The following is an 18,498-nucleotide window of genomic DNA, read 5'->3' as shown; positions in this document are numbered from 1 at the left end:
GTACAGCAAGATTTTCTTATGAGCTCCTGGGGAATATGACAATGTCCTGCTAGTACTCAGGGGGCTGTGATCTGCTCCTAGCCCTGTGCCTTCTGTTGGTTGATGGTGGAAAGACAAAGTAATGACGATCTTGCTTCCCCACAGTCTTTTCTAAAGCTGACTCTGGTGTCCATGGTGCAGCAGCAGGGACTGTAGTCTGTAGAGGGTCTAGTCAAGGGTGACGCTGCAGGAGGAGCTGCAGTAGCTGTTGGAGGGCTCCTTTTGCATGCCCATCCTGAAGCGTTTGCTCACATGCAAGCTATGCCTGGGTAGCCTGAACAATAATAAACTGAGTGCTAAGTGTTACCAGAAAGGATTTGGGTCTTTTTGGTTTGAGCTGAAATGCTATGTGAATGGCTCATGTCAGCCGAGCAATTATCTGCCTCTGAATTGCTTATGTGTGATATATTATGTCAAATGTCCACTGAAGGAGTCCCACCATGGGATTGTGAGGTGCTTATAACTAAAAGTCTAATGAAATACTGCTATGGCTTAAATAGGATGCATGTCAATATTCAGTAAAGTCAAAATGAAGTATTTCAAAATTTCTATAGCAATCTCATCCAGAAATGGGACAATTTATTTTGCTCAATTCAGTACAAAATCAAATATCAATTAGTGTTTACACCATAAAGTCTCACTTTTAACAACCCCCATGAGTATTAATGCTTTAAATTTTGTGACTTTATTGGAAAATAAATCGATCCACTAGCAGGTTTTACTGTGACAAAATATAAATTACAACTTCAGGCACCCTGATAACTTAGCCCAAACTATAAATCTAAGACCAGCAGCATCTTCTCCATCTATAGCACAATGTGACAGAGCCCACAGCAGTCACACGTGGGTGCAGTGGGAAACCCCTGCAGAGTGGTGGGTACCAGACCTGGCCATTGTTCTGTGCAGTGGTTCTGCACAGAAATCTCAGACCCATTAGCAGGGTCCAGTAGTCTGATTAGCTGTAAAATGGGTTTTTATAAACTGATGAACAGAGAGGTATAACTTGGTTGTCTGAAGGAGCAGGTGAGTGTGTCTGATGACGCAAGGACTCTTGCAGGTCCATATGCCTATATTCCCATTTCATTCGTGCATCCTGGAGCCATTCTAAATGCAGGACTCCTTTACTGAGAAGTCTTCAGGACAGCTCTCCAGGGACACAGCTCAGGGATTGCACTCAAAGGCTGTAGCTCCCCAAGTTTTCATGTAATCATATTAGTTCACATTAGTTACTTTCTTCTAATTCCATTGTTTTACATGGGCTATGTCCTTCCTCTCTGCAGAGTTATGACATTTGATTTTTGCCCTAAAACAGCATAAGCCTTTTTTTCTAAACAGGTAATTCACTCATTTTCCCCTCAGTTGGAATACAACTTCTTTACCTTCATCTACATTGTCTCAGGACAACTACTGGTAAAACACTCCATCCTACCTACCATAGTTGGCTCCCGTGCAAGACACGTGGGTGTTACAGAATTAGACAAAAGAAAGTAAACCGGGGCAGTTAAGCTGATAGCGCTGTTTCCTTGTAAGGTTATAGAATGTAGCAATGTGTCCTAATGAGAGAAATCTCTCCTTTATCAAGGGAAAGCTATTTTTAACCAATTATTTTAATTGACTTGCAGTAACTCCCTACACAGAGCAGCAAGTGTTGAATCATCTCAAAAAGTTCTTATTCTTTGACTTCCTGAAAAAAAAAAAAAAGACATGTTAAGAATATCGAACATTTTTGTACTCTAAAATCAAACTAAAAATGTAGATTTTGGCTTTTTTTATGACATGAGTCCCTGTAGCATAGTATGAAATTAAAAGGAAGTGAAGAAGGAATAGTTTGTCTTTTTTATTTTACACTCCCTCTTTCTCTCTCTGTAAAGCTCTGTGTGTGGACATGATGTGGAAGAGACAAAGCTGACTACGGATCCCCAAAGAGTCCAAGGGAAATGTGGATTATTTTCTAATTTCTGTCACTTCCACTGTCCTGTATGCTGTAGGAGGGGCTGTTTGTTTTACTACTGCTTTTTAAGAAGGTTGTGAATACATGAGCATCTCTGTAAGCTGAAGTCTACCTGATCCTTACATGGGGATGCAAAGGGAGAGGATGGAAAGGGAGAGGAGGCAATAGGAGACTCTTGCAAAGGCCAACTGTGGTCGAAGAAAGACACTCACCACTCCTGCTCTGTCGCCTAATGCCCTACAGTGGATGTTTCCCAATATTTTAGTGCCACTGGAGGGTACATAGGCTCTCTTTAATCAGATATGCCAGGTTACAAAACAAAGATGGCAGGTAGTAAGGCATGGACTGTCTACCTGTTGTATGTGGGTATATTCTTCTTGTATAAGGAGAGTTTCAGACATTGAAATGCTTACAACTGTTTCCAAGAAGCAGAATGCCTCATGGTTCTCCCTTTGGGACAGATTGTTCTGCATTACACTCTCTTTGAATTGAGCCTTGAAGTTATATTTTAGCCCTATACGACCAAGAAAGAGTTTTTCTCTGCATAAATTTAATCTTGTGTTCAACTGATTTGAAGGTAGTGAGAAAGCTGTTTTCTTCACTATTCACAGAGGATTTACCTTGCAACCTACAACAGAGCAATTACTGTTACAAAGAGTTAGGTGCATATATCCAACCCCCTAGATAATAAGTATATATTAGCTGCATGGTTATGGAATAGTTGTGTCACATATATAGAAAGCCTGTCCTCTGGACAGTCACCAACTGTAAGAAAAATTCATTCTCTATTAAATGCTCAGATTAAAAAAAAAAACCCTCAAAGTAGGATATCTCTGGCCATTTACAGTACACTACAGTGCCTCTGATCTGAAACAGGTTATTTTCAGATAAGTTTTAACAATAAAAGTAGATCTTTTTAATTATGGTGTGAGATTGCAATATATGCAAGTAAGTGGGACTAACATCAGACGACTGGACTAAGCAATCTGCAGAGCAGGCCAGTAGTACATAATCAACTTAAGAGCTCAAGTTCAGTGACTTTCCATAAGGCTCAGTTTCCTAAACCATTAAACCATGACATTATTTTGGTGGGCCCAAATGATGCTCTGACACCAGACCCCTCCTCAAAGGGTTCCTGTGCAGTGATTTTGGTGACGCTAACCATGCATCACAGCATCACAGCCTCTCTCATGTTGCATGACATAAAGCACCTTCCCCACATCCTGGATAAATCCCTTCCTACACACCTGCAATTAATAAATTCCCTCCTTCTATTTTAAACTGTTCAGCACACCTTAGTGAGTGATATTTGGAAATGTTACCTGCGGGTGGGCAAACTCCCATGCCTCTTTGCCAGAACGTAGTGCCCAGGACGTGTTTGCTCATCACACAAGAGCAGATGGGCCAGAGTCATAGTGTGCTGCAAGTCAGCTGTGTGTTCATAATAACATTAAGGGTTCCAAGCAACCTATGAAATTAAGATGTTTAATAGGTCTTTAAAATAAGTAGCTGGAATCTGCACCATGCTATTACATTTGTTATATGTCTTTTATGCCCTGGAGTAAGATGGACATGCACCATGGAGCAAAGCACAACTGCAGGGAGCAGCCCCTGGAGACCACTGGTGCCCCGATACTCATGTCACTCTGAAAGAGAGAAAGGGATGGAACTGATGTACAGTGAGTGTGAACAATTAGGGACTGCAACAGCCTCATCTGTGGACTGCCACACTGCAGTAATGTAATGTAATATAATGTACATTCTGTTATCACCAAATAGTTTCTCTGCAACAAAATATTTTGTGTCCTTATGAACCTATGAGACAATGGGAAAGTATTAAAACAAGGAAAAGTTTCCCCTCTCCATGGACATTGTCCTTTCTTAATCTTATTCCCTCAACCAAAGTAATCATAACATCCAACGCACCTTAATATCCAGGACAAGCTGACTAGTGCTTTTCCCGAAGGGACTGCATCCTTATCAACTTCTCATACAATAAAGGCATAGTCTTTCTGCTGGCAAACCATGTACTTCCTTTTGGTTCTTTCTATTTTTTTTCAATACTTTGCCCCTAGAATTATCAGTCAGGTGGAGGTTTTGTTGCCTGCATTTTAAAAATTATTATTCTGTGGGATGTAATCAACATTTTAATTGTCAAATATCAATACTTATTATATTTAGCTTATTGTTGTGTCAATGACACATTGTTGGCAATCATTAAGCCAAGATTAAATTTACTCTTCACATAATATTACTCTTTGCTGTCAAAGAGATAGCATTCATATTTCATGCGTATGAAGTGTGATACTCAACAGCAGTAAGAGCTCTCTGTTTTTATCATTTCATGAGGACATATAACTCTTCAATTATTTACACCTACAAACCATTGCATTACAGGACTTGTAATATTAACAGAAAATTATGAGGTAAAGTGAAATCCAAGAAAAGCCTTTTGTCAGTATCTTAAATCATTTAAATTGCAGAAAACATTATAATTTTTCCTGGAAAAGATTTCTATACAGACAGAGCAGAACGGTGATTAGCTCTGCAATGATAATGAGACCAGTAGTTCATTTCCAAAGGGTATGAAATGTTCATCTGCTTTTAGAGTACACTAACTGCAGAAGACTCATAAAATCTCCTAAATCCCGGTTAAGTCTGCATGTCTCTGTTTCTTGGTAAATATAGAACAACCTTTTAAAATCCTACTTCTGATATCAGAACTGCCAGGATTCTCCAGCCAATACCACACCTCATCTCTCAAGATTATTTTTGCTTGAAGGAAAACTACAAACAGGGTTTTCCATCAGTTAAGTGTATTAACTGAAGACTGCTGGAAATCTGCTGCTGTATTTTCTTATCTGTTACTGAAATCTCACAGAATCACAGAATGGCTGAGGCTCACAGGGACCCCCGGAGATCACCTGGTCCAACCACCCCTGCTCAAGCAGGACCACCTAGAGCCGATTGCGCAGGACTGTGTCCAGATGGCTTTTGAATATCTCCAAGGATGGAGACTGCACAACCTTTTTGAGAAACCTGTGCCAGCACTTGATCACTCCCACAGTGAAAAAGTGCTTCCTGATGCTCAAGAGGGAACCTCCTGTGTTTCAGCTCGGAAGCTGTTATCTCATGTTTCAGTTTCAAACTCGACATGAACATGCTCTGATTTGACAGCTTCATATTCTTGTTACAGCAGGAAAATGACATTTCTTGATAGCGCTCTCTCTCCTGCTGATGAAGAGGTTGGCTGTTTTACTGTTAGCACAACGATAGCAACTCACAGGACTGAAAAGGTTCTGTTGCTCCAGCATCTACCTTATGCATTGACATGACCTATTGTGAAGTTATCAGGATATCACAATTTTCTATTATTCTAAACATCAAAACATTTATGTGACATATAGCAAGGTTGCTATCTTTATTTTGTAGCTGAGGAAACCTGAGACAAGAGAAGGTAAGTAATTTTTCAAGGGGTATCCATTTGAGTTAGCTACAGTAGAAAAAAGCACTGATCCCACTTTCCAGAGACTTCCCTGCAGCCCTTGCTCACAGGGCACCCAACAGTGATGATGTTCTTCACTGAAAAAAGACTTTATATAGTGCAACTGGACAAAAACATGCCTTCACGTATCTCATCTGCTGTCATTGATGATGTGTGTCATCACGGTTCACTGAGAACATAACTCAGATGAGCCTGGTTTGCAGACAGAAGTACTTATTTTAGCAGGATAATGTTTCATTGTGAATTCTAAAGTGAAAAAACCGTTGTGATATTTACTTTTTATATCCAGAGTATTTGATCCAGCATTCAAAGCTTTTCTTTTCTTATTTGCATGCATTTTATGACTGTACAGATAGACTAAACAAAATACTGATCCAGAAATAAATCGTCCCCATGAGATAAATCTCAGGCTGGAGAAGCCAAAATGAAATATTCTGTGCTGTTTTCAGAAAGAGAACTAACACATTCAAATCCAGTGACTACTAGCTATGGGTACAGTGGAAGATTACACTCAGACTTTCCTCATGTCAAGCTTCCACTGCCTTTACTAACTAAAGACTTACAATGTCAGCTTTTCTCTTGAAAATGACTGCATGGTAGCAGAAATATTGCGAAGGCATGTGACAGCTTCCTCTGACTTAAGATGTGTCAGCAGATTATAACCATAGTACGCATAATGAGTTGGTTTTTTGACAAAAACATTCTTCCTACCAGCCTCTATTTCTACATTATAAGATAAAATTGTGGCATTTTAGGAGTAACCTTTATCTAATTCCTAACAATAATGTTAGCCAAATTCTGCTACCTATTTGTCATTCCCAACAAGACAGAAATGAGTAAGATAAGAGGGTATTGGTGTTTGGGACTTTTTTTGTTGTTTGGTTGGTTGGATTTGTGTTTCATTTTGTTTGTTTGTTTTCATTTGTTTGGTTGGTTGTTTTTTGTTTTGTTTTTCTTTAGCTCATTGCTCACAAGCCAGCTAATCTTTTTGCTGGGAGTATGGGACAAGTCAATTTTTTCTCTAATGTCAGATTTCCTAGCTCAGCAGCTAGTCATTGCTTTTCAGTAGATTTTTTGTTATCATTTGTCTAGATTTGCCTAGATGCCAGTTCTCCCCCTGGAAAGATGCCTTTGTAGGATCTTTCTGTCATGACTGATCTCCCTTTTGCACATTGGCATCCAAGTTCTCCTGGCAAATGCACCTTGCCATAGTGGTGGGTTTCTGGTGTGGTCAGTGCCCTGAGGTTTCAATGGAAATTGTGATATTAAGCAATTCTCAAGATCAGGCATAAAACAACAGTTTTGGCACATTAGAAAGGATGTCTGAGTTAGAGCTATAGATTTCACCATATTTACCAAGCCTTTAAAAACAATCTACCAATACTATTCAGTGAATGTTCGTAAAAGAAGTATTTTCTGCCTTGACAACTAGATTTTCTTTATCAAAACATACACCTAAAAATAAACATGCATTATTTAAGATGATTTTCAGAATTAACTTTTTTTACCCATTGAAAAGTACATTAGCAAAAAGATACTGGCATATCTTTCGTTTCTTTGGTACAGACATAACAGATCAAGTCATAAAGAGATTAGACAAAATGACAGGTTGGAATATAATCACCACTGAGGAAATAACTGCCCTGTCTTCATTTGTGAACTGCACAAGAGAGTTTTATAATCTCTTAAAAAAAAGGTGATGTCAACTACAGGATGCAGTTTTGGATTGTTTTCTTGTTTTGAACCCTGCACAGGTCAAACTAGTCCGTTAAGTTTGTATTTCTTCTGACCTATTACTTATCTGATTTCTTGCCTCAGGATGAAAGCTTGCTACTTTCTCAGCTGGTTGTTTGAAGCAGAGGTGCATCTGATAGCCCCACTCTCTCAGCTCATGTGGTGGTCAGGGAGGCTGGGGACACTGCTGGTCCCCAGCAGATTTCCAAGTTCATCTCAGCCAAGTAATTGAGTAAAAGACGTCTGGAAAACTGAGATAGTGAAAGAGATATGTCAAAACCCTCCATCCAAGTCAAGCTTTGCTGTGCATGCTAAAAGGTAGCCAGGAGAAGAACTCCCTCTCCTTCATGACCAAGCCTCTTGCTGGTGTCCTGGGGATTCAGGCATCTGCCAGGGATGCAACACAAGAGCACATAGTGATATGAGACTGTGTAAAGGTATATACAGACATATGCTGTATTCCATTATGAAATATCAGTGTTTCTTTTCCTCCTACATCTTCAGTATGCCCATACCCATGGTCGCAGCCCAGTCCCAAAAAGGACTGTACATCATACAGAGTTCTGTTTTTCTAGCAGGCAGCTGAGTGTAACTGCCTACTAAACTCTACAAAACACCTCTTTGTATTCACTCAGGCTAACCTGTTTTCCTTCTGACATATCTCTGTACCCTTTAGTCTCACATCTGAGTACAACTCTTCTCATTTTCAGCTCTTTCTCTTACGACTCTTATTCCCACCTTCAAGACCGTGGAGACTGAATCTTACAAGTCTTTCCCTGATGCTTTTCTTTTATATCTCCTACCAGAAGCTCTTACCTTCCACCAAATAGTCAATATCTTTCTCATTAAGATCTCTGCAAGGCCCTTCAGCAACAATTCAAGGAATGAAAACAATCATTGTTTTTCTCTATGCTTTGGTCATTTCTTGTTTTCATTGAGTACCTTCTAATGTTAAGTTTGTTTTTCTCATATCATGCTTTGTAGTGGATGAAACTAATAAAATTATTTGAAACAGCAGTAAATATTTACCTTCATGACTTCCTTATTATGTACTTCTTTCCTTTGGAAAATAAAGCTCTCGAAGTCCTCTGTGCTTTTGGTAGCACTGATGCTATTCCTCATGCTGTCTCTGAGACCTTCCAGCGACTCCCCATCCTTCAGCGTGCTAGACTGGCATTTCTACACCTCAAATAGGTAAAATCTGCAATTATATATTAGCTCTCACTTTCTCTTTCTTCCCTCACCCTTGATTGGCTCTCCATCTCACACTTACACAACTTAATTTAATATCTCTTATGCTTATAATTCTATATTTAACCCACTCAGAAATCTTTGTCCCTTTAATTCTAAACCCAGTTCTTGCTTTCTCTGTATTCTTTTTACTGGGACAATATACTACCACCTTCTTCCCTGAATGTTTTGACTACATTTGTTTCTCTTGAAGACCTTATACTGTAAGTTCATTTCAAGCACAGTTTTATAAAACACGGTGGTACAGAAGTCAAGGATAATTTAGTTTAGAAGCTGAGGAAGTAAAATATCCTTTGTCTCACAGAAGGACAGTAAGCATTCAGAACTGGATATATGCTGAGCACACAAGGGTTACGATTTTCTTTTCATTAAAAGGAGAGGCTTTGTCTGTAGGCATGAGTGGGCAGTCTTGCTTATGCAGTGGGGAATGCCACTGACACTGAACTATCTTCTGGGAGAAAAGATTAAAAACTGCTGCTGGTGTACCCCAGCTCCAAACAGCACTGTGCTTACTAAACAGACCCAAACTTCTTCATGTATATAAGCAAGTCTATATACTAAGGAAGTGTATATACCAATACAGAGACATATCAAGGGTGTGTGGCTATTGAAACACACTTCAGAGACCCGATAGAAGGAAGATAACATTGGAAAACTGAAATAACAGTATATAAATTATGTGAGAGAATAGGAATTTAAGAATGGATGGTTCCAGCAGTGGAGAGGTGCTATACATTAGACTTTTCCGGAGAGAAATAAGTGAATTTGATCAACATACAATATTCTTTATCAGTGCATTCCTGGTGATTGCAACGAGATCCCCAGTAGCTGCAACTTCAGACCTATATGAAGGTCACACTGTGAAGCTCTTCTATAATCAATCACCCAGGAAACAGACCAGTCAGACTGTCACTGCTAAGGGGACTATTAGAGAAGCCACAAAGGTAGAAAATATATCAATAAAAGACAAGTCTTATTCTTCCCAGCTTCCTCCTGCACTTCCATGCCGATGTATATGCCCAGACAGGACATTATTCTGAGGCTACATTTTTGAACCTCGTGTTTTAAAGCTACTGTGTCTTGGTGCAGCAGGTTAGAAAACCCAAAAGCAGAGAAGCATGATTTGAAGTACTTCTCATGGGATTAGCTCACAGGTCCTAGTCTGAAGCATTATTAAACAACTACCTTCTAATGCTGACTGCAACATACTCATATTCAGCAGCCATGTAGAACTGAGAAAAGCCTCCCCAAAAGACAGGAAAAAATCCGCTAGCCCCACACTACAGTATCTCTCAGCTTAGAAACAAGGAATGGCAAAAAATGATACAGTTTCTTCAAAGGAAATGAAAAAGTTCCAGTGAGAGAATAAAATGATTGCAGGTGGCAGGGAGGTTGCATAAAGGCATTAGATTAGAAGCTCATACTAAATATATTCCTACCCAAAAGAAGTTTAAAAGGTCAAGGAAGACTTTGAGGTCATGCAGCAGAGCAGTGACTTTTCTGAGAGTAAGGAGCTACCCTACAAAATATGAAAACATTCTCCAGCTTTGAAAATTACGAATATCATATACTCTGGCATGCTGAATGTAAAAGTATAGCAAGGCAGGCCACAATGAGTTCAAGAAACAGCTAGTCTAACACATGAACAAATCTTTTCCAGGTATATCAGAAATGGCATACCTGTTAGAAAACTCGTAGGCACAGAACGCTAAGTGCAATATTTGCGTGGGCAGTCAGTATGTCAAATCTTGGATCTGGTTTTGCCCCTCAGCCTTTCTTTGCAGGGGAGAGAGTAGGGGAAGCATCTCAGTCAGAACTGTCAGCAAAAGACATTTTAGGACAATTTTAAAAAATCAATAGAGCATTGTCAGTGCTGATAGCATTTGCCCAGTGGGTCTTGGATAATACAGTTCTGAAATGGTTGTGCTCTCAACCGTGGTGTATAACCTATCACTTAAATTGGCCTTGCTACAAAAGGAAAGGAAGAAAGCAAATACAGTGATGATGTTTAATAAGGACTACTGTGAAATCTGAGAAACTACAGACTAGTAACTTTTACTTTTGTACTGAGCATTATAGTAGGAACTATAATAAATAACATAAGTGGTAGTATACATTAATTAGTATGATTTAATAGGAGAGAATTAACATAGGTTTTATAGGAAGAAGTAATGGTTCTCAAACATGTTTCTGCACATGGAGGACTCCTTAAACATTGGCTTATCACTAAGCTGGTTTATTTACTGGGCTTGGATTTCAGAAAGGCTTTTGATAATATAGCTTTCTAAAAGCCTTTAGACAAAGTAGGTTGCTATGGGGTAAGAGGGAAGACCGTCTCTAAGAGCAATAGGTAGCTGAAAGATAGGAAGGAGAACAAGAAGGAATTATCAGTCTCAAAAGAGTTATGATGGGATTTGTACTGCTGGGTATATTCATACATGAGCCAGGAAACTGGTTACATAAGTTGATTGTAAACTATAAGTACATGCAATTTTTCTGACTTTACAAAATTACTAAGGGTAGTTAGAAATAAAACCGATCACAAAGAGCTGCAGAATTATATTGTGATAGCAAACAACTGTTGACATCTGCAGAGAAATGCACCTGAGAAAAATAACCCTGACATCAACTATTACTTAGTCAAAAGATGGATCTTAGATTTATTGTGGGTTGTTTCATGAAAATGTCATCTCAATACTCACTGTGATTCAAACTGAAAGCAGAAGATTAAGTACTATCAAGCAGTAGAGAGTCAGCCTTTAAATGTCATTATAATAACACCTAAAGTCAATTACTTTTCTGTGTTCTGGCTTTTGATTGTCTCACCTCTATGATACAGAAAAGACAGAAACAAGAGCAAGAAGAATGATCGGAGTTATGGCATGGCTTTCAAAACAGATGAGCTTAAACCACAGCACACCAAATATAATTATTCTGCAACAAGTTCAAAACAAAGCAAGTCAAACTTTGTCAAACCACACACCAAATAAATTCATTGCCAAAAACCATTTTAAATAGCAAAGTATAAGTAAGTTTGAAAGCAGATTAGATGAAAATAGAGAATAAAAATCCATTAAAGCTTCAGAGTATAAAGATGCAGGTGTCATGTCTTGCTCAGGAAACCTTTGATCTGCAGCTTTCTGTGAGCAGAGAAGGTAAATAAATAAATATCACTTGTCTTATACTCTATAAATAATCAGTACTTAGGAACAAGGAATACACTCCTTGTCTGAATCCAGTTCAGGTGTTCTTAAGTGTGCAAAGAATTGAACTGTAGAGAATGCATCCCAGAAAAGGTTGTGACAAGGTTTTCTATAATGAAAAATTGTAACTCCTGCTCCCACTGAAATCCATGCAACATTTCTGGGAGCAGGAGTAACTCAACAGGTCTAATGCAGCCTGGCTCCCAAGTGTCTTCACATGCTGTTATTCCAAGTGTTCAGTGAAAAGTTATTTAGGGATGTTTTTACACACAAGTAGTAACACACTCTTGTGCAAACTATTCCTTCTAGAAACATATCAGTATTTGTCTAATAGCACATCACTATTTTGACTATATTCAGTCCATTGTATTTAAGCAGCTGCTGCGGTAATCCCTTTGTGCAAATATTTGCTGCTTGACACTCCTGCTTCTCATTAAATACCAGGATTAAGGAACATCTGCCATTAAACCTTCCTTTTAAAAAATGATCCAGTGCAAGACTTATCAAGAGTTATTTCTGTTAGCTTTCTAAAGCTCCTTCTACTGAAAATCAGTGATGTGTTAAAGGAAAAAAATTATGTCAGACCTTCTGGATACCCACTTTATATACTCATGAACATTCCCAGCCCAAAATCAATCTGGATCATAATCAGTTTACTTCTTTACTCAGCCACAGACAATTATTTCAAATCTATAAATGTCAGTGTTCTGTAGGATGATTAAAACTCTTGACAGATCTGAAAGTCTCAGCCACAGGCAGCAATATGAAAGTTATTGAGGTGATTTATTTTTATTCTCCTTGTTAGTTTTCATCCTGTGGTTGAGTAGTTAGCTTCACCCACACTACAGGTTTTTCCCCATTTCATTTTTTCTTTTCTCCTCATTTACTGAATTTCTCTTGCAGGTGTTTACTTTTTGCAGGCAGCAGGCCACATCATTGAGTGAAGCTCTTGCTCAAGGAAAGCCTCATATAGTACTCGGTGATTCCCGGAGCTGGTGCACAAATGAGTACTTGTCTCAGGAGATCCCCTAACTGCCTGTAGCTGTCCCACAGAGCTGCGGTAGCTTATCACATTTTCAGTTAAAAGTTTGGTGATTAGAGAGCCCAGCAGCCTGTGAGAGATCTTGAGGGCTGAGGACAACTCAGTCCAGAAGATGGGAGCTGTGTGAGTGCTGTTGTTGGTCACCTTCTCAGGCATCCCTTGTGACTGACACTGCAATTTTCTGACCTCAGGAATCAAGCCTAGGCTTAACTTTCTATTTCGTATTAGACTTCTATAAATACACCGGCTTTGCAAACGTAAGCATTACAGTTACAACAAGTGCTTTCACAGAGAATAATATTCTATTCTGTGCTTTTTTAACCACTAAAAATTATTTTGTCTTATTTTGTAAAGTAACAGATTTATTTTTAACATAACAGTAATAATGGGACTTCTTCATGTGTATATAGCTCTGATTTTTCAGAAACTTTTAATAATGAAAACATATAGTGCTCTAGGCTGGGTTTCAGTGGCTGCCTGGTATTCATGCCTCCCTCCAGCTTAAGGAATGCCTACAAGTTGTCTATTTCCCTACTAGGTGTAAACCTTTAGTACTGAGTTACTGACATGATGGGTCTTATTCTTCTAGATATTTAATTACCTGTGCTGCACAGAGCAGTTGCATGAATAACTGGTAAGAGTTGCACCAGCGACTTGCAGAGAGTCTTGTCAGGGTACCCACTATGAGGTGAAAAATGACAGGAGAGCACTGAACCTTTTACTCTTCTGCTATGTCCTGGGCAGTTCTGGGACATCTGAGGCATCACCAGGTGGGATGAGGGTCTCCTACAACATCTCTTTGGAGAAGTGAGCCCTTTCCACCTTTTCTCACAAACATTATTTACCTGAAGATTTCAGCTAAATTCATATTCATCTATAGCTATTTGGAACAGATGAATAAGTTTAAAAGCAAGATGTGGGGATTGCTCTCTTCTGAAGGAGCATTTTGGTGGCCAGCACCTTGCTACAATTGCTGCAGCTGCTGCTGCACATCTTCCTTTGTGGACAAGTCATGTGAAGAGCAAGGTGTTGTAGTTCATTAGGCTGATGACTTTCCAAGGTAGACAACAGCAAGAGATCCCTCGATGACCTGGCATTGCAAATCCTCTGTCTAGAGCGTTTTTCCGGATTACGGCTGAAGTGGGCAAAGCTCCACTGCACAGGAGCCAGCACGGTTGACACTTTGACTGTAGATTACAGGATTATGCAATGAGTGAAGCAGTCCTAGCTGGCAATATTTTTATGATGTAAACTAAAATTCAGCCCTTGCCATGTGGAAGACCACTGGGTAATACTTTTAGTTTCTTAGCTTTATACAGTTCTGTTTAGCAATAGTGTATAAATAGCCATGAATAAATAGCCCTTTGAAATTGTCACCAGCAAATTAACAATTGTGTGACTCTTGCCATGAGGGCAAAAAAAGTATTCTAGATATTTATCACAAAATTAATCCCTCTTTCATAAGAGATGAATAGAATTTTCTCAAGTGCTGTTCGGCACTCTTACATGTGTCTGGAATAGATTTGGCATGTATTTATAGACATTCTATATATGCCTATAAATGTGTTGTACAAAAGATATTTTAAACCTGAAATGTTTATGATACATATAACACTATGTTGAGCCTGGAGGCAAATAATCTTTTAATGCAGATGAAAAATTCTGCGTCGATTGGTACCTCTCTCAGAAGGGTAAAAGATTTCAAATGAAACCCTGGAGATTGCTCACTAATGCCATTCCCTCATTTCTTCCTCAGACAAAATGTGAAAATTATCCTTCTAATCCCAGAGGTCTTAAGAGTTAATACTCAAAAACAGCCACTGACAAGCATGTTGAGGGCTGGGGTTGGCCACCCACCCACTTTTAATGGGCATCTGATGGACCCAAACATTTGTTGGTGCATTTGGCAGCTGCACAGCTCATGGTTTGAACCATGAGCCTCCCACAGCCACCCAAACCCTCACTGTTCCCCTGGTCACTCAAAAGAGGCATGAAACAGTCAGATCCCCAGAGACATACACAACTTGAGCCTGAATTATAAACAAAGAAGATTTGCCATGGAACTCTTCAGACGAATACTGATAAACTTTCCATATTTTTGATTTTGTTTGTTAGAAGTTGATTTGCCAGATCCCTTACAAGTCTTAAATAAGAATTTTCAGGATTTTAAAGACAGAGAAGGTGCAAACAACTTACAAAAGAAAATGAACAAACTCTTTTAGTATTGCCAATATCTGGAAAGGTGTTAGTTTCAAAAATAAGAACAACATTTTTGTTGTAACCTGGATTTCTGTAGTCCATGACAAAAAGTTTTGAATTTGAAGACTTAGATTCTGGGTGAATTTATCAAGCACTTTACGGAAAAAGAATTGTTGTCATTAATTTTGTCCATTTCTCAAGTGTTCCAGGGTGAAGCTGGTCCCAGGAATTTATGTGAAGGAGGAAAATGTTTCCAGTGACGTGTTGTGTGTTGGTGTTTTCTGTGGAGCTTCTGTTTCTGAAAGTAAATTAGCAACCTTTTTCTGGGACAGACAGTGATGTGAATGTGGGGAGGAGAAGGTGATGGAGTTACGGAAGGGGTCTTGGAGACTAATACAGACAGAGAGGATGTAAGGCCATTTCCCCCATCATGGATCCCATGGAAAGTTTAAGCAAATTAGCACCCCTCACTGATGAGCAAAATGAAACAATACGAGAAGCTAAAGTGGGGCTGCCTCTGTGACTGCGTCTCCAGCAGAAATTGCTGCCCCACTTCACCCATAAATTTCCTAATATTACGTGGGGACAGGAAGTGAAAGCAGTGTAACATCAAGCAAGTGGAAGCTCATACAGAAAGTTTTTCCATTCTACTGTCTCTGAGAAGAGCTTCCTTTAATCATATTATGGTAAAACCAGCCTCAGGTCTTCCCCTTATGCTGATTTGACAAGAGAAGGGGACTGGCACGAAGGCTGTATCTATATCAGTAAATTAACAGCAACGAGAGTGCTCTGAGGACATTGATGCCTGCCCTGGCCCTCACTGTGATTTTGGCCTGGGCCAACCAGCCCTTTCTGAAACACCTCCTGAGCCTGCCTTTGGTGTTAGCACAGGACCAGTCCTAAGAGAAAGCAAGAAGTCATCCCTGCACTTTTGTGTTCTCCAAAACATGAGCTAAACCCACAGAATTTTTTTCTCTGCCTCTGATTCTCTGTTTGCCTTTATTTTTTATTTTTTGATCACTGTCAGCAATTCTATTAAGCAGCTAATATCCCCATAAGCATTTTGCAGAATGAGCAGAAATGAGCTATTAAATATCAGCCACTAGGGTATAAATGTATTAGATGCTTTATTCTGGATTCACTGCAAGCCACAATGTTATCTGTAAGTCCCATCTTACTAGTGCCTCTCAACAACTTCTTCCTTGGGACATTGCTTTTTACTGCATTATCGTCATTATTTCTTAAAAAACACCATTGAATTCTATTTTCTTCTTTATTTTCTTCCTCATCTTAAAGGTAAGTATTCCAGTGCTATTTAAAGCTTCTGACCAGATGTCAAGCTGTTTGCGGAGGTGTCAGACACAGCTGGGATGAGACCTGTGTGGAAGGAAGTGCAGCATCCAGTGGTGGGCTCTGCAGGTAGGTTCTCAGCAGGAGGAACTGAGCACTGAGCAGCTGGTGGGGATGGCACCACCTCATCTCAGTAAGCTGAAGTACATCTGATCCCTAGCTTATTGACCTATTGCATTTTATCTCTTCAGTCTACTTTAGGAAGGCTGGGGATGCCTCTGGAACAGGGAGAGGACTTAACAAATATTTCAGTTATTTTTTTTCCCTCAACCAGTAGATCTATGACTAATAAGGTGATACTAAACGTGAGTTCTACAAATATTCAAATTAGTGAAATATACCATGCCAGTAATTTACATATTGTGTTTTCAAGCAACCAAAATGTTCAGTAAATAACTTTAAAAATTACGTTGTCACAGCCTCACCAAATTCACACAAACAAAAACTCTCTGGCTTTGAACGGGACTTAGCAACTTCACATTTTGTCTTATTCAGCAAGTAAATTTAATTTTGGAAGTAAAATAGGAGAAGCTGACCAAAATAATACTCAGGTTAATTCTCCTTCAGGGATGCTATGGCATTAGTTAAAATCTGTGTGCTGAAGAGAAAATAAGTCATCTCTGGTAACATCAGGCATGGTGGTTACCAGTGCTGTAGCTATGAGTCTTCAGTCTCCACAAAAAGATACTGCCTGACTTGGGTTTCTCCCATGAGCACGTTAGTCCACAGCTGTTTACCGTGAGAACTGCAGCTCTCTCCTCATTACAGAAAAGCTGCTCCTTGTCCCATAAACCATGATACTGCTGCTGTTTTCATGACAGTATACTGTGGAGGTGTTTATTGACCAAACCAAGTAAAAATATAGTATCTGAAGTTACGGTAACATGCTACAATCATTACCAGACACCAAAATTTCGATCACTAGCACCTTCTCGACGTTTTAATTGGAAACCTCATCATTAATGCACTCTTTTACACACATTTCAATGGACAATGAAAAAAAAAAAGAGGTGAATACACTTTGGTACAGTGTTGGTTGTGCGAAGTTCATTGCTTTGGCTAGAAACCTGGGTGGGTAGCAGACATCAGTTTCCTACCTCTCAGGGCACAGAATCAAAGAGAAATTTAGCATATGGTCCTGTGGGCAAACATCACGACCCCAAAGCCGTATCATTCAATCCTGATGCATTTTAAGACACTAACATTAGGATTCACAAGCAAACTCAGGTACTTACATCCCTGTAACTGAGAGGATATGTGGATGCCATCCCTGGGGTATGACAGGGAAGTACTCAAGTATCTTAGTGCAACACTGGGCAAAGGGCTTCTGAGAAAGTCGTATTCAGAACTTGAAAATATTTTCTGGACCTCATACTTAAAATTCACCTTTGATATACACAAATAAAATAGTTTCATTTGAAGGAGTATCTGAAGTGCACATAGGTACCTGTGTGAATCCTGTCCTACATATAATCTATTCTTTAAAAATGTGTTGGATTTTAAATATTGACCTGAATTTTCAGACTCCAGAACCAAGCTTCTCCTTTTATCCAAGATGTAGTACAACAGTTTCTGGTTGCACAAAATCATATCTGCTTAGAAACGTATTAAAATCAAAGACAAAACATAAAGCAAGGTTAAACTGAGACAGCAATCTGTCTGGCAGGTGAAAGGCTGCTGCTTTATTTACTAAGCCTTATAATCCTTTGGCTTGCAGTTCACCACCGAAGAAGATTATGGAAGAACTACAGCCCGTATCCAAGTGTTACAAGTCTATATTTGGTATCACACTGAACTCCTACAATAAAGGTTGAAAAAGATTCCCAAGCATGAAACATTACCGAGTAGGTTGATAGACAAGGAATAGAGCTGCATTTTGGAAGATGAGAAAAAAAACAGTTGTGCACTTACCAGTATCAACACAGACTCTGTCCTAGCTGTTTCCTATCACAGTTCAAAGTCCAGTGTCACGTCTGAGCTGTCTGAACTGTATTAAAATCAGAGGGTGCTGCGCAAATGATTTAAACACAGATTTGACAACAGAACATTTTTGAACAGTCTATTTTTATTAATTCATTAATAATTAACTTGATTGCCATACACACATGGGATCTCCATGGGCTTCTTCAGTAGCTCGTTGACTGTCCTCAGGAGGCAGCCTGGGTGCCTTATTGCCTCCACGCAATTCAGAGTCATCAAAACATACTTGTGGGAGTAGAGCTGC

At 39.3% G+C, this 18,498-nt stretch overlaps 1 long non-coding RNA gene across 1 annotated transcript; it reads right to left on the bottom strand.

Moving 5' to 3' along the window:
- Positions 1–680: 680 nt before the first annotated feature.
- On the bottom strand, positions 681–18,276 carry LOC139827351 (uncharacterized). Its single transcript, XR_011737873.1, has 3 exons — positions 18,186–18,276; positions 3,313–3,458; positions 681–1,723 (listed from the first exon to the last, which is right to left on the bottom strand). It is a non-coding gene; the product is annotated as an uncharacterized lncRNA (long non-coding RNA).
- Positions 18,277–18,498: the final 222 nt, after the last annotated feature.

Source organism: Patagioenas fasciata, chromosome 2 (genome assembly GCF_037038585.1).
Source record: "Patagioenas fasciata isolate bPatFas1 chromosome 2, bPatFas1.hap1, whole genome shotgun sequence".
Classification (NCBI taxonomy): domain Eukaryota; kingdom Metazoa; phylum Chordata; class Aves; order Columbiformes; family Columbidae; genus Patagioenas; species Patagioenas fasciata.
The sequence above is the reverse complement of the archived record's forward strand: the minus strand, read 5'-3'. Positions and strand labels throughout refer to the sequence as shown.